The sequence below is a fragment of the Photinus pyralis genome, unplaced genomic scaffold (genome assembly GCF_008802855.1).
Source record: "Photinus pyralis isolate 1611_PpyrPB1 unplaced genomic scaffold, Ppyr1.3 Ppyr1.4_LG5, whole genome shotgun sequence".
Classification (NCBI taxonomy): Eukaryota; Metazoa; Arthropoda; class Insecta; order Coleoptera; family Lampyridae; genus Photinus; species Photinus pyralis.
In genome coordinates, this window is record NW_022170596.1 from 966,236 (window position 1) to 980,666 (window position 14,431).

Genomic DNA, 14,431 nt, shown 5'->3' on the forward strand with positions numbered 1-14,431 from the left:
CGTACTGTTGATATGCAATTAGAAATCTGCCTAAAGCACTTTAATAGAGCACAGCCCCAGACATCAAAAGAAAGTTGAAAAACCACTCCAAAGATATAATCCCTTTACACATAAGTCAGTAAAAGTAATGGCGCACCAAGAGAAAAATTTGCATTGCAATGCGGTGGCAGAATCTTCACTGCGGGAGAGCTACCACTAGTAAGTAAGATAAAATTTAAGAGGGGATAGAATTAGAAGAAACACCTGTGCGACCTCCGTCGGCGAAACAAAGAACTTTTGTAATAAAAAATGTATAACACTTGGATGGCCTCTAACTGCAAAACAAAGAACTCTACTACAAGAATAATTTACATTTAAACTAGGACAAAGGAAATATCTAGATGGCGTAAGATTATTGAATACACGCGGGAGTAAGTATCAAAAAGTTACTTACATGAAATTTAAATCAAAAATATCAATCTGTAACAAAATAACGTTACAAATTTTCCAACCCCGAGCTAGCTGGCCATTTATGCTATGAGTTTGAGTTAAATCAACGGCAACCTAAGCCTCTCGTTATATGACATACCTCGTATACGGCTTAAAAATTTTGATATCTGATGGTTGCAATTTAGGTTTCAGATCATGCTTTTCGCACAAGCGCGAATGTGCACATCAAAATTCGAAGACGGATCATCAAAATGCTACTATAGAGAGATTTGCAGGAAATTTACCAAACATTGTAGGATGTAGGAAATCTGTCAAACTGCAATAAATGGCTTTACAAAATGGAATAGAATAACGACATAATTAACAAAACAGATCCAGGAGTACATAACTGTGGTAGGTATTTCAGAGAAAGTGTAGGTAACGCTTTATTTTAATTAAGAAAACTACATTACGTCTAAAATACAATAAGTATACATTAGGAAACATTAAATGAAATTATTGTTTAAGAGCAAAGCGTTGAAACACTCTCGTGCGCACTACAGAGTTTTGCCTAATTCAACCTTACAATACAAAATTTTAACAATGAATCGAATACAGTCCTCGTACTTTATACAAACACAGATTTTCCACAACAATACGAATAAATTTCGCAAAGTTCGTATGAGCAGTCATCATCCTCCGACACAAAAACTTATGAAGTTTTTATATGAGACAGTAGTCCTTTCAGTAGTCTTTCAGAAAGTCTCTCATTTCATCATTTGGAACCAGAAAGCAGACACCTAAAGCCGTATAAGTACTATTCTATTATGACCGAATTGCTTATACGGATACTTCTCTCTCTATCCTTTTAATATATACTGCTTGAATATACGCTTTGAAAAGCTAAAAATGCACTAACCGACGTGTTTTACGGTTCACGGAGTTGAAATTAAAATCTTCCTGCAGCCAAATTGTTCACATATGAAACATTTTTCTAGAGCAGTTATTGCATTTTTTTAATAATTCCCCAAACATACATGAAATATTACAAACGGAGGAATTTGAAATGCAAATTAGTGCGCATTGGGTTACTTTCGAGATCAAAGACGTTCAGAACAAAATGTGGAGACAAGAGAAATACGATTATTGATGCATCCCTGATTAATCTATAAAATTAGGAATGGTTTTTCTTGTTTGTACCTTGGACTTCATATGTCTCAATTTGGAGGTTAGACTTCCCCACAGTGTGCAGATTTGGTAAAAAATCATTACGTTTGCGCTACAGTTTTACTTTCCGATAATTTTATACTTAGCTGATAGTTTTCTGGCCACGTATTTGGTTCTTCAGTCACAGAATTTTGCCAACAAACATACGAAATAACTAATTAACTTTTTTTTATAATATAAAACTTTATTTAAACGAAATATTTAAAATTGTGTAACAAAGAAAACAATAATTAACTATAACAAATAAATTTCGTCCATCTGTTTTTCAGTTGGGAGAGTGCCCAGGATACATTTCCACGGATATTAATTATAATTTAATAATTATATTATAATTAATTATAATGAAAACGTTTTTGTATCGTTCAGAAGACACACCCCCACCATCACAATCAATTCTTGCACCCCTTGAAACATTTCTGATGGCAATTAATAGTATATACCAAAGGGACTAAAGTGTGTGTTTTAATCCCGAGGATGCCTTTGTTGCCCGAAACGTAGTTGACGGAAAGTTTTAGTGCTTTTACCGCCCGGTATATCATTTTACCCATTTTTTGAAAGGGCATCTAAACTTTTTGAAGAATCTTTTAAGAACCAATAGTCATTTTATAAAGAAGATCTAACTTTTAACCTAAGAGCTTCTGAAGAATTTTCGTAGATTTAAGAGTATTCCCCGAGCTTGCTTCCTTTTAAACTTTCAATGTAGGTACACGTTCTCCGACGCAGACAGCTTCCGATATATGCACTCTTTTGTACTGCAACTATATCGCTTTTCAGTAACACGCATACGTAACTTTCTCGACCACCTGGCAGGTAGAATGTCTCCCCGAAATGATGAGCTTTTTAACACCTATTTTAACAAGCAAACCCGGCAAAAATAGCCTATTTAAAAAGTATAAGGGTTGCTGCAATCCCGCTTCTCGCCAGTCAGGTTTGCAGTTAGATAGGTAAGAGTTGCTTGTTCAGGTCTTGATAAAGCTAAAGAGTTAAAGAAGTTGAAGAGAAGAGGTAACATATAAACAGATAATTATGGTGACTTCACTGGTGAAAGTCGATGTAAATTTACAGGCATTCGTTAAGAAGAGAAGAGGGCGTATTTAAAATACGGAATTTGTAGGACCTCTAATTGTAGAATAAGAAACTATGAAATAACATTGATAGCATTGATCTAACTTACACGAGCTTACAGAAAAAATGTTCAGATGGCGTAACGGGTATTACATGGAATATGGAAAACTGAATTTGAAAAAAGTTGCAGATTTTTACGCTTAAGCTAGTAAGCTAAGGTCGGACTAAATTTTGTTGGTGCCATGAATTTGGTGACATTCTTTTAAATCATAAGAACGGTTGGTATATATAGATTCATTAAGCACGTATGAGATTGACAGCATGAGCATCACTTTGGGGCACCTACATATAAATTTATTGTAAAATTTATAGATACCTACCATAAACGATACAATTCCGGAGTGGCCATTCTGTCTTTTAACCGTTATAGTTTAGCTCAAACTCTAAAATCGCCCGTAACTTTTATTTTGGTCTATTTCCACATACCCTCTGGCTGAGTGTTTTTAAAGAGACAAACAGAAGCTAAAAGTAAGACACATCTGGTCGAAATGCGTGATTTGTAAAAGGTTTTATCTGGTCGTTTGGTAGGTGGTTTTTAGCGACCTACTGCAATATTAAGGCCTTTAAATGCAATATTACCGGCTATGTGTTTCAGTGGTAGAGCGTTGGGTTACATATCCGGAAGGTCGGGTGTTCCAACCTGGGCTGAGGTAATAATTTTCCATGTGTGGCAGAGATGGGAATTTCCTTAGATCAGTTTCGAGCATTCTGCCGGCTACTCCGAATTAGGTTTGCCTGCAGTTTTTCTAATTCGTAAGGTAAATACCGAAGTAGTATAGAACAACTAAGACCTTCCGCAGGGGCACCTCTAAAAAGCATTATGCGAGTCACTCTGTAATTGGGCCCAGAACAAGAGAGGGACAATAAATAAATAAATAAATAAATAAACAAATAAATAAATAAATAAATAAATAAATAAATAAATAAATAAATAAATAAATAAATAAATGAATTTGCATTAAATGCACCAAATTAGCATGAACACCACCTCAAAACAGACGTGCCTTTAGTACCTTAGTCTCCAATATTTCATAACTGCACATCCTTTCGAATGGGATCCGAATTATAGCCATTCCTCACCTCATGATAGACTAAGAATGCATTTATACGATTAGCATATAGGTTTTATTAGTGCGTCCAGTGTCGTGCTTACTTTACGCACCTTACTTACATTGATCGGGTAAACAGAACTTTTATGCGTTCCATATCTATATTTTTGTAGCAACAAAAACAAAGGACGTGTTAAAAGCAGCGAGACGACGCCCACTAATTCGATTTTATGGACGATAAACCAAGTTACTGTAATGGACCTATATTAGATAGTCATTGATTGGACGCGATTGTCCAGAAACCACTTTCAGGTCCTTAAGTATATTCTATCTTCATCGATATAGTTGGCATTTTTATACACTTAACTGATAGTCGATCTAATGGAAAGTGTCAGAAAAATGAATGAAGTCGCTAGAGCTGCAGCATTACATTAGTCTCCATTTTTCATTTGAAAGTTCTGTGTCTATTTAAAGTTTCTTTTTATTATGGAAATGTTTCCGCATTAAGCTGAAATCTATGAAATAGCCCGAGGGTGTGAAACATTTTGAAACTTATTTCTATTCTACGTTTTGGATGTAATAAGTATCTACTTTAGTTATGGTTCTCGATGTTTTTCTTTTTTTATATTCTCGGTAACAGAAAAGCATCTTGTCATAAAATTGAATTATTGCAAGTATAGCAGTTGCTGAACTGTGAAAAACCTAAAAAAACTTTTATGAATTGTCTAACGAACGAACGGAGGATGTGTATCTATCGGAGCGTGAAAGAGGCATGCCGCAGGATAATAAAAGAACTATACAAACTGTTAAATCGACGTTGTGTACAAATCAGTTTTTGTATGGGGCGTGTGAAACATTTCTGACGTTAGCACCGGATCCTATCATACCATCATAAGCATCAGTTTCTCTAAGAGTCTAACGAATTGAACGGACACCCAACCATTTCAGTAAAAACCCCCACAGTCTGTTTAATTGATTGGTTCGTGTTGTATATGTGAAATATCGAAATGTGACGTTATGTTACTTCGTATCATGATTATTTTTATGTTGGTGAAGGTTTGCGTATATTTCTGAGTACTTTACTTCAATTTCGTAAGAGATTGTGTTAACATTTTTCGATGATATTTTGTATATGTTTTATTAAACGTTGATAATTGATAATACCAGGAAGTAGTTCTCTATGCATGTTTTACATAATTCATGTGTAAATTACAGATGAGCAGCATTTCATCTATGCTTCATATTTAAAATACCAATTCAAAACATGACATCTTAACTCATTTTATCGACTCAAGAGAAGGAGAGCTCGGGGCGTAAAAGGTAGCCCATGGAAGATGTGAGAGTGCTCCTTCCGCTCTTGGATATTCAAGGCGGTCAATACGGAAAAGGCGGTCCAGGAAGATGCGAGAGGTTCTCTTTCCCCTCTCAGATGTGCAACGCGGTCGAAGCTAATCTGTGGTTCATACGACACAATCGTTCGATACGAAAAAGGCGGCCCATGGAAGATGCGAGGGCGTCCTTCCCCTCTAGGGTGCACAAAGCGGCCGATACGAAAAATGTGGTCGATGCGGAAAAGACAGCGCACGGAAGATACCAGAGGTGCCCCTTTCCTTCTCGAGTGTATAAGGTGGTCGATACGGGAAGGGCCAAATGTCTCCCTCTCTACGACGTTCTTCTTCTCTAAGGCGTTCAGATTTAGATTGTGTGCGGATTCAAAAGTGGTTTTAATACAGTGTATCCACATGGAAGTGTCGCTTATTTTGGGTATAGGTCGAATTACTTCATGCTTTTATTTTGAGTACCGTCATCTCAAACATGTTTGTTTGTTATACTATGCAGGTGATTATGCCTTTATATTGTTTATCAAGTATTTATTTATGTATTCACAAGGAAGTGTGTTGTCAGTGTGCTGTTGCTCTGTATGTTTTGATTTAACTATTCCGAAAAGGGGGTACCACATGTAGTTTGATTCTCAGCATATGTTGCTCCTTCATTTCGTGCGGACTTCAGCTCTTGTGTCTTAGCAATAATGACCATTTCCTCTATTTATATGTTTCGCTTGGGCGATAATGGAATTTAACATGCATATTTGTTACGGTCATTCTCACATGTGCTTTTCGTGTCAAATTAGTTGAAGCCTACTCTTTTGACGTGTTCTTTTGCTATACGTGCAATTTACCATTTTACATTACGTGTTTTTGTACTGAATTGATTTGATCATGTTTTGTACTTGTATTTATGATGCCTCTTGTGTCTTGTTGTTTTTAATTTACTTCATTTGACGTTACGTATTTCTCTTATGCATTTTATTGTCGTAGTTGATTTATTTCGTGTATTTGCGTGGATTGTGCCGGTTTTTTGCCAATAAAAGGTTTTCCTGGTATCAGAATATAGAATTGCCAAGTGCAAATATAGGGCAAGTCACGATTGCAGTGCCGGATTGGGAGACCCTTAAGATCATTACAACCTTCAATGACTTTTATAAGCACCTAACGTTCCGTAAAGATTTAAGTGTTTCGAAAGCCTTTGGAAACTCTTCGTCAACGTAAACGATTATTAAGAGCGAGAGGACCCTTAAAAGCGTATATATTTTCTGTCTGAAATCATAAATGTTTTTCAAGCCCTTCAAAGTTCGGTAAATACTAAATGTCTATTAAAGATTCCAAAACTCCTTTTGAAAACTTTTGGGAATTTAAGGTTAGTAAATACCTATAAGAACTCGACTTTGAAAGGTTCCTAAATGCCTTTTAAGGGTCCTCAAGCTTTAAAGCTCTGAAATCCTTGGCTCTTAGAGTAAAATAAAACCAAAATTAATACTTAAAAAATGTCAAGGGATGTGCAAGCTTCTGCATGGTTCGTGGAGCGCGTGTTTCCGAACGTTAAACACGCGTAGAAACTTTAAAGATTCGTAGAGACAAACGCCTTGAACACTTTTCAGGCGGATTAATAATTTTCAATGGCCGCTGTCATTTGGAGGTTCATCGAAACTCGTCAGAGATTTTAAAAAAACCTATAAAAAGTCTTTAAATGTCGTTATATTGATTGCTGATGATCTGATAATAGTATTTTACATTATTAGCCAGGTAAGTGAGTTTTTACTGGCGATAGGAGAAGTTGACTGGCGAGCCGTCAGGCGAGCCTGTCATCTCCTACAGCCAGTAAAAACTATTACCTGGCGTATAATGTACAATATTTTATTTGTTACTCATTTGTAAACAATAGTAAACGTAAATAATTAGTCCTTAAATTGATCTCGAAGAAATGTCTAAAATATCATGTTATCCATGTAACAGAGACTTCACATTAATTCTGGCCAATGAAATTACTAGATTACTAACTCGTAAAATTTTTACAGGTCAGCTGTCAGTTTTACAGGTCAGCTGTCAGTTTTACAAGTCAGTAGCGTTTAAACATGACGTTTACCCGTTTGTTAATCAACGTTTACAACTGAGTATACAACTATTTAATTTGGCGAAGCTTTGAACCTTTGAATTGCACTTGAACACTCGCAAAAAGTATTTAAGGTTCAGGTATTAAATATCCCTAAAAATTATTAAGTTAGGTTTTAAATGCCTAACAGGGGCGGTAAAAGGTATATTCAAAGGTAATTGTGGAAACTATAAGTATTGAAAGCTCTTGGAGAGAAAGCACTTGGTGATGGTGGTGAGTTTATGTTATGGTTTTATGGGTGTTTTTAAATTTCAGGAGTGTAAATATGAAGAAAGAGATGTAAAACTTAAGCAATGAAACCAAGCATCAACTACTTCTATCAAGTGTAAACATATAAATTTAAATCAATAAATTTTAAATCTGATTTAGGTGCACAAATTGTCCATTTCAACTTACATATACGTTTCTTTACCATAACATTATAATTAAATTAGTTAATCTATTATTGAATTTGTTATATGCTACAATTCTGACACATTTTCAGCGAATAACGCTCACACTTTACGGTTAACTGCTGGCGCCAGTTTTAGATTTTCGGGGACATTACACTTGGAACAAAATTAATAGATATTGTAACGGCTAACATTACAATTCTTTTTTTTGGTCAGAAACTCAATTTCTAAAAATATTCAGAGCTTTAAGTGTTACGCCACTGGCGAAATGAAAATATATTAAAACAGCAAGAAACAAATTTTGAAAATTCTTCATTGTGTACCCCGTTAATTGTTCGTAGCAGTATGAGAACTATACCTACGTCTAGACAAATTATATCTAATTTCGTGAAAAAAGCATGTAATAAGGTACACGAAATTGGTTTACCCTTGCAGATTGGCCCCTACGAAAAAATACCAACAGTTGCGTATATTTTCAAAGGGAATGAAGATAAGATAAATGTTGAATAATTCAGAATTCCATTACAGGCTTAGGCCACTTCAATTGAAAGTAAAGTAAACGCTTTCTTGTTAAATAATGCATCCCAATAAATAATGAACTGTTAATTAAGCCAGACACGTTGATCGAGAGCATACAGTAACGTTAGAGCCTAACGTAAAATAATGCAGTTCTTCCCCAATAGACCTTTTACTCCCTTTCCGCAGAGTTCTAATTAGTTTCTTGTAATTTGAACCTGGATTCAGTAATGATGTTCGATTTACTACCAAATTTAACCCCTCTAGATGGGAGTTTTAAATCAAGCATTAATTTTATGCGTCACTAATTAGAATTTGCCAATCTTAAAAACGGCCAATCAGGACAAGGATAAGCGAACGTTAGGTTTTCTTAAAAGTGCAGCTCCTTGTAACTAAGTTACGTCATCAGTAACGAGGATTCCTTTACCCTATTCAAGTAATTAAATAATCGATCACGCAAATAAAATAGCATTATAGTTGCTCTAACCGTTCTTGCAATTTGTAGGATTTGAAATTTTAAGTATTGCTATGGGCATTAATTATTGAGTAACGTTTTTATGGCTCTTCGACAAAGTTTTTCGGTCATAAAAAGTACATCATCCTTAAGATAATTTTCTTTCTAATATTTGCATGCAAAGATAATGAGCTTGGAAGCCCATGCGACAGAACAAAGAAAAACGTTAGAGAATTAGTCAACAAACCAGCGAAGATTGTAGCCTTTTGGATTCCTCCCCCTAGCTAGTAGACATGTGACGCGTCCATTCAACAATTCCAATGGAATATATGTAGAACGTTTCAACCGCAAGCGCGTCGCGACGCGAAAACCACTGGTCTCGTCGGCGTCGATCCTACATTTATATACTTACGTACCGTTTTCGTTAACTAGTTTGCGCACGCACACTTTTTGTTACTTTTTTTATGAAAATGTTCAAATTCGCAATCTTAAACGAGAAAAAACATACGACCTTAATTTTAATATTGAAAATAAGTACCTACATTCGATATTCTTATATGTATTCCTGCAAATGGTGTACAAATTCAGTTTGTGGAAGTATTGTATGGGAAAGAAATAGTTACCTATTTACATAAGTCAGGAAAATGATACATTACTGGCGAGGAAATATTGAAGTGCGAGGCCGAGTACTTTAATTTCCGAGTCAGGTAATGTCATTTTACTGACGAGTGTTGTATTAAATTTTACCTGAAATCGTGTTTTAATATAAAAACTTTTGAATAATGTCAATCTGTCAGTGCTGAAAGGAGTCATTATAGACATTTGGAAATGTCACAAATGCAGCCGGTAAAGTGACAGGTGCGGCCAGTAAAGTGACAAGCGGCAAGAAACGTATAGTCTGATCTGCGACTGGAAACTAAAATTTCCTGACCGAAAGTAGGTATGAAAATGAAGGTTTTAGGATGATTTTGGGTAAACAAAATTACCTATACCTATAGGTTCCATTTTGCATATTTAAAAATGCCTTTTTTATTATGTAAGGGAAACGATACGTTTATTACAATTAGGCGCGTCATGTAGCTATAAATGGAAAAATTCACTGATATAGCTTTTCATTACGTACGTTGACAGAAGGACAGACTCAAAAACAATAGCTTCTTTGCCTTTCGAAAAATACACCAAACATCATAGTGGGTTTCGAATTACCTTCATACAAAATAATCTTCTTATTACGCTTTCCCCTTTCACATTTTGGCTTTCAGCGTGAAAAGTCCAGTTCGGATTCGAGGAGATGGTATACTTACTACCTTTTCAACCCCTGATTGCTTAGAGATTTAGGTTGTATATCGTAGTAAAAGCCTTACTCTCTGTATTTAGAAAAATAACGTTTTATATTTGATCGTGTAAAAATATATAAATAATTTAAAATACAATCAATTCGTTACGTCGACTATTGTCCAAATTAATCAATAATAAGTTGCGTCTCTTTATATTTCTCACTCAACGCCCCGGCTAAAAATTCGTACAACTGAGAATTAACTATTCGTATACCTATCATCAGATGACAAAACAAATTTTCTTTCGATTACTGTCATTGTAAACCCTCTAAATTAGCGAGGGGGACAGCTATCTGCAAAAAAACTTTTTTCGATGTTAATTGTCTATGTTTGGTTTTAGAAGATTCACCCGGTATATTTTTCAAAATTTTGAAATGACATGTTTCTACCGTCAGCCATTTATATTGATTGGTATCGGCTGCCTTTATTACTATAGATACAATAAACAAAACAAAATCTCCGTGAATCCATGGCCTACTATTTAAAAACAGTTTTTATTGATTTTCATGACTTAAATTAAAAAAAAAATAGGTTGAATGCAAAAAATTGACGTTAAGATACTTACATTTAAAAATACCAACATTGGGTCAGATCTCATAAACGATGGCCGAAACATTTTTTACGCCACTGGATTATACGTAAAAATATCTAGCATAACTAGTTTTTACCTTCTTTCAGTCTTACATGGGTAATAAGATAATATGATAATGATAACGTACCAAAAAGTCAAACTTTTCGTGGTCACCCTGTATCTCGGAAACAAACCTTAGCTAGATTGATTCTGTTTGTTACAAAAAAGTGGCGCAGGGTAGCGCAAGTCTCTATCTTTAAAAACAGCGGAGATGCACTGCAGGCTCAACCAAAATAGGTCAAACAGTACAGGCATGGCGTACGGAAATTATGACCGGTTTGTCCAACTAGCACTGATAAAGGTATACACTTCACGATACCAAACAATACCTTCCCCAGCAACCGATCAAACTATTTCTGATGATCATGCTATTTCCAGTACATCTACAACACTGCATCTTTCCCCAGCTCTCTCTATTGTTATCACCTCAACCTGATAAGAAACAAGAAGAACATGTGACACCGTAACTTGTGATTTACAGTCAGATAATAAAATATTAAAATTGTAACCAACCGAAGCATTTAACAATCTAAATTTCACTAGGGGTTATAAGTTTAATGGTAGAGAGTAATATATAGAGTGGTCAAATTATAGGGTTAATAATTTTAGTAAATTGTAGGGAAGGTTGTAGTTTCCGGCGATCATCTTTTTTCTGCGTATGTAATTGAATTCTATAGCGTCTTGACAGTTTAATGGCTTTCGGATATCTGGGCGACAGCCTGTCCACGATAACAAAAGATAATTTTACCTTAATTAGTTAGGCGCTCCAACTCGCAAAAACAGGAATGCATTGTCTGTGTTGTGCGAATTCAATCTTGCAGGCAAACCAAACGCGTGGGATTATGATGAACTGATGCCTTACTCGCATGTAATTCGGGGAGTACAGCGAATCCGATTTAAAAGATAGTTCATTTAGGTAATGCGCGTCATTTTGAAGGAGTGTTAATTAATTCAAAAAAGATAGGTAGGGATTGATCCGGAGAAAGTTTTTGAAAGGATTCGGTTTTTACATTATTCAGTTATGCTTAAATGCGGACCCAAAAAAGTCCAGCCAATGACGTCCCGAATAACATAGTTACTTTGTCAACGACGACGAAAATGACAAATTCAGATATGCTATCATGATATCACGTAAATTCGAATGTTAATCTAATTATATGTATAATTGATCATATTGCATATTTTATCATGTAATGGACACAAAGTCGCCTCAGCAATCTGCCAAATGTGACTACTTGACAGTTTCTGGGTTCTTCATTAGGTGACGTCATTACTGGGATTGGGGAGTCCGCAATTTTTGGGGTCTGGGGCGTTTTTTTATCTTTGGCATATACAGTAGGTATCCAAATCCAAAAGTTCACAAGTACTGAAATATTTTTATGATTTTTAATGCTACCCGATTCAACTATAAGGCTTCTGCTATAAAATACACTCGTGAATTAACATCTTTCACTCAATGGTTAAAATATCCCTTTATCGTGTTATATAAAAAATAACTATATTAACTACTTACAATAGATTTGTAGATCAATCGTCCAAAGAACCAGCGGTTTTCGGAAAGGATACGTCACTGGATAGTGGTTTATAAAAATACAATGGTCTAACGAATGGAATATTATGCAAAATATTACGAAAATCCAACTCAACATAATGCATGCAGATGCCATATTAGAATCAATTCATAAAAAACGCAAAGGAAAACACAAAAAGCACGAACTTTAATCACTCGAGTATTCCAAGTGTAGGTATAAAATTCAAATACGCCATTACGAAGATTCGTCCAAATTCAAATGTAATTCGATTAATTGCCGTATCAAATTCGTCTCACTGAGTTACAAAAGGGCTATGAAAAACGATGTTAGAGGACAGAGAGAAAGATTCAATATTTCAGTGCAGAATCTTTTAAAATGGATGAATTAGAATACGCTATTTATAAAACTAAATCAGGAAATTGCCTGGCTCGGACGAAATATCCCCAAATTCATCAAAGTACTGGCTTCTTAAACTTTATAATGACATTTTAAAAACTGGAAATTTACCAAAAGGATTTAAACAACCCAAATTTTTAGTAAAATTAGAATAAAATCAAAGGGTGATGCATCTAGTTATAGAGTCCTATTAGGTACACTATGTGTATGTTACAACATAATTCTAAAATTATTTTAATGATGATCTACCGCAACCGCAAGCCCCTATTCTTTCGCCACTTCTCTTCAATCTCTACATTAGTAATTTACAGGGTCGCCGATAAGAAGGGTTAGCGGAAGTAAATGCCTCCGGGTACGGGCGCACACTGGGACGCATGTCAAGTCGACCTTCAATCCTGATGTTCAATCGTATTTTAAAAGAGAATTTTTGACGTATCGTGATCCTTAAGCGCTGAAGAGAAATAATTTTTTAACTTTTGCCAAAACTCGCGGGATAGTTTCGGTTATTTGAATAAGTTATAAACATTATCAAAAACAAGAAGTAGGTAAGGAAAAAACATTCTCTAATCAGAGCTAAAAAGATTATTGAGTCAAGTGATTGAGGCTAACAATGATCCTGCATACGATTTGCAACTTAAGGATTTAAATATTCAAAATTTCCTACTTTTCACTTAACAAAAATCAATTACCAAAAGGGACTTCTTTTGCGTGAAGATGCTCACGCACGTAAAAAATGTGCGATTTCAATTTTTTTTTCAATCAACAATTTAATGATAAGAGTGTCAGAGTGTCATCATTGGATAGTTGACTCAATTTACACATTTGTTGATGACGTACACATGTTCAAACATTTTAGTAAAGGAAATATAGAATAGTAATACATTTACGTGGAGATTTTAACTTAGCCACGGTGATCAATAAATACTTTTTTGGGTTTTCACTTCAAGATATATTAAAATTCAGATTCTGGCATGTTATATAACGGATCCACGAACACGGTGTTAAAAACCCGGAAGATGGATTCAAAAAAACTAAATTTATTTAAATAGTTTACCGTTCAGCAGTACAAGTGATTTTCGGTGTTGAGTGAGTTTATATGCATCTTAATAAATATAAAAATAAAAACTTACCCTTAGCCTTATCTCTACTCAATTTGCCATTGGAACGATACACAATCACAAACCGCCACTCTTACACATTTGCAAATACTGCACGCAAAATTGTTTGGTGAAGCGATAACAAGTAGAGGTCGGCGTCGGTGCGGCCTTTTTAATTGAAACTTTAGTGTCTCAGGAACTCTCCCTCCGTCATGAATTATTCCCTGTTTTGCCAAGTAAAAAATAAATTTTAAATAGGAGTGTGTCAAGTAGGTTGGTTTGGTTGCCAATAAACTACTACGGGTAGGGTGTGGGGTAGACACGATTTTCTCCTTCATAGTATTGTAAAAAGCCCGGGAGTTGTTTTCTATCAACTTTGGTCCCATTCCCTGACCCTACCTATCAAGGTCGGTTGTACCACCTTGTCTACAATATTGGAATATTTATTTGTTTTATTTTCGGTCTTTATTTTTAAGTGAGCGTGGTTTCAGCCTATGTTACTCTACCAACCTAACCCACTACATATTTACAAATATCGATGCCCGAACCAGGATTTGAACCAGGGACCCTTAGTACCGCAGTCGAGCTTCTGCAGCCTACACCACTGCGCGCCACTCAGGCCAACTAACTAGTACAAGTTCTTATTTAAAACAAATTATCACACCTCCTGGATATTAAATAAAAATTTAAAACCCACACAACAGACTGACGTTACTGAACTTGAAATTTTATAATGGGTGCGCTTATCATTTATAAAAAAATACACAAATTTATTCACGGGATAAATTCCCGTAAACTGACCTCTTCAGGAATGTTA

General features: G+C 35.3%; 1 long non-coding RNA gene across 1 annotated transcript in view; it reads right to left on the reverse strand.

Annotated features, from left to right (window-relative positions):
* Positions 1–8,987, reverse strand: part of LOC116172567 — an 81,191-nt gene extending 72,204 nt beyond the window's left edge. The window contains exon 1 of the long non-coding RNA XR_004145697.1: positions 8,869–8,987. This is a non-coding gene — a long non-coding RNA (uncharacterized LOC116172567). The remainder of the gene's footprint in view (positions 1–8,868) is intronic.
* Positions 8,988–14,431: the final 5,444 nt, after the last annotated feature.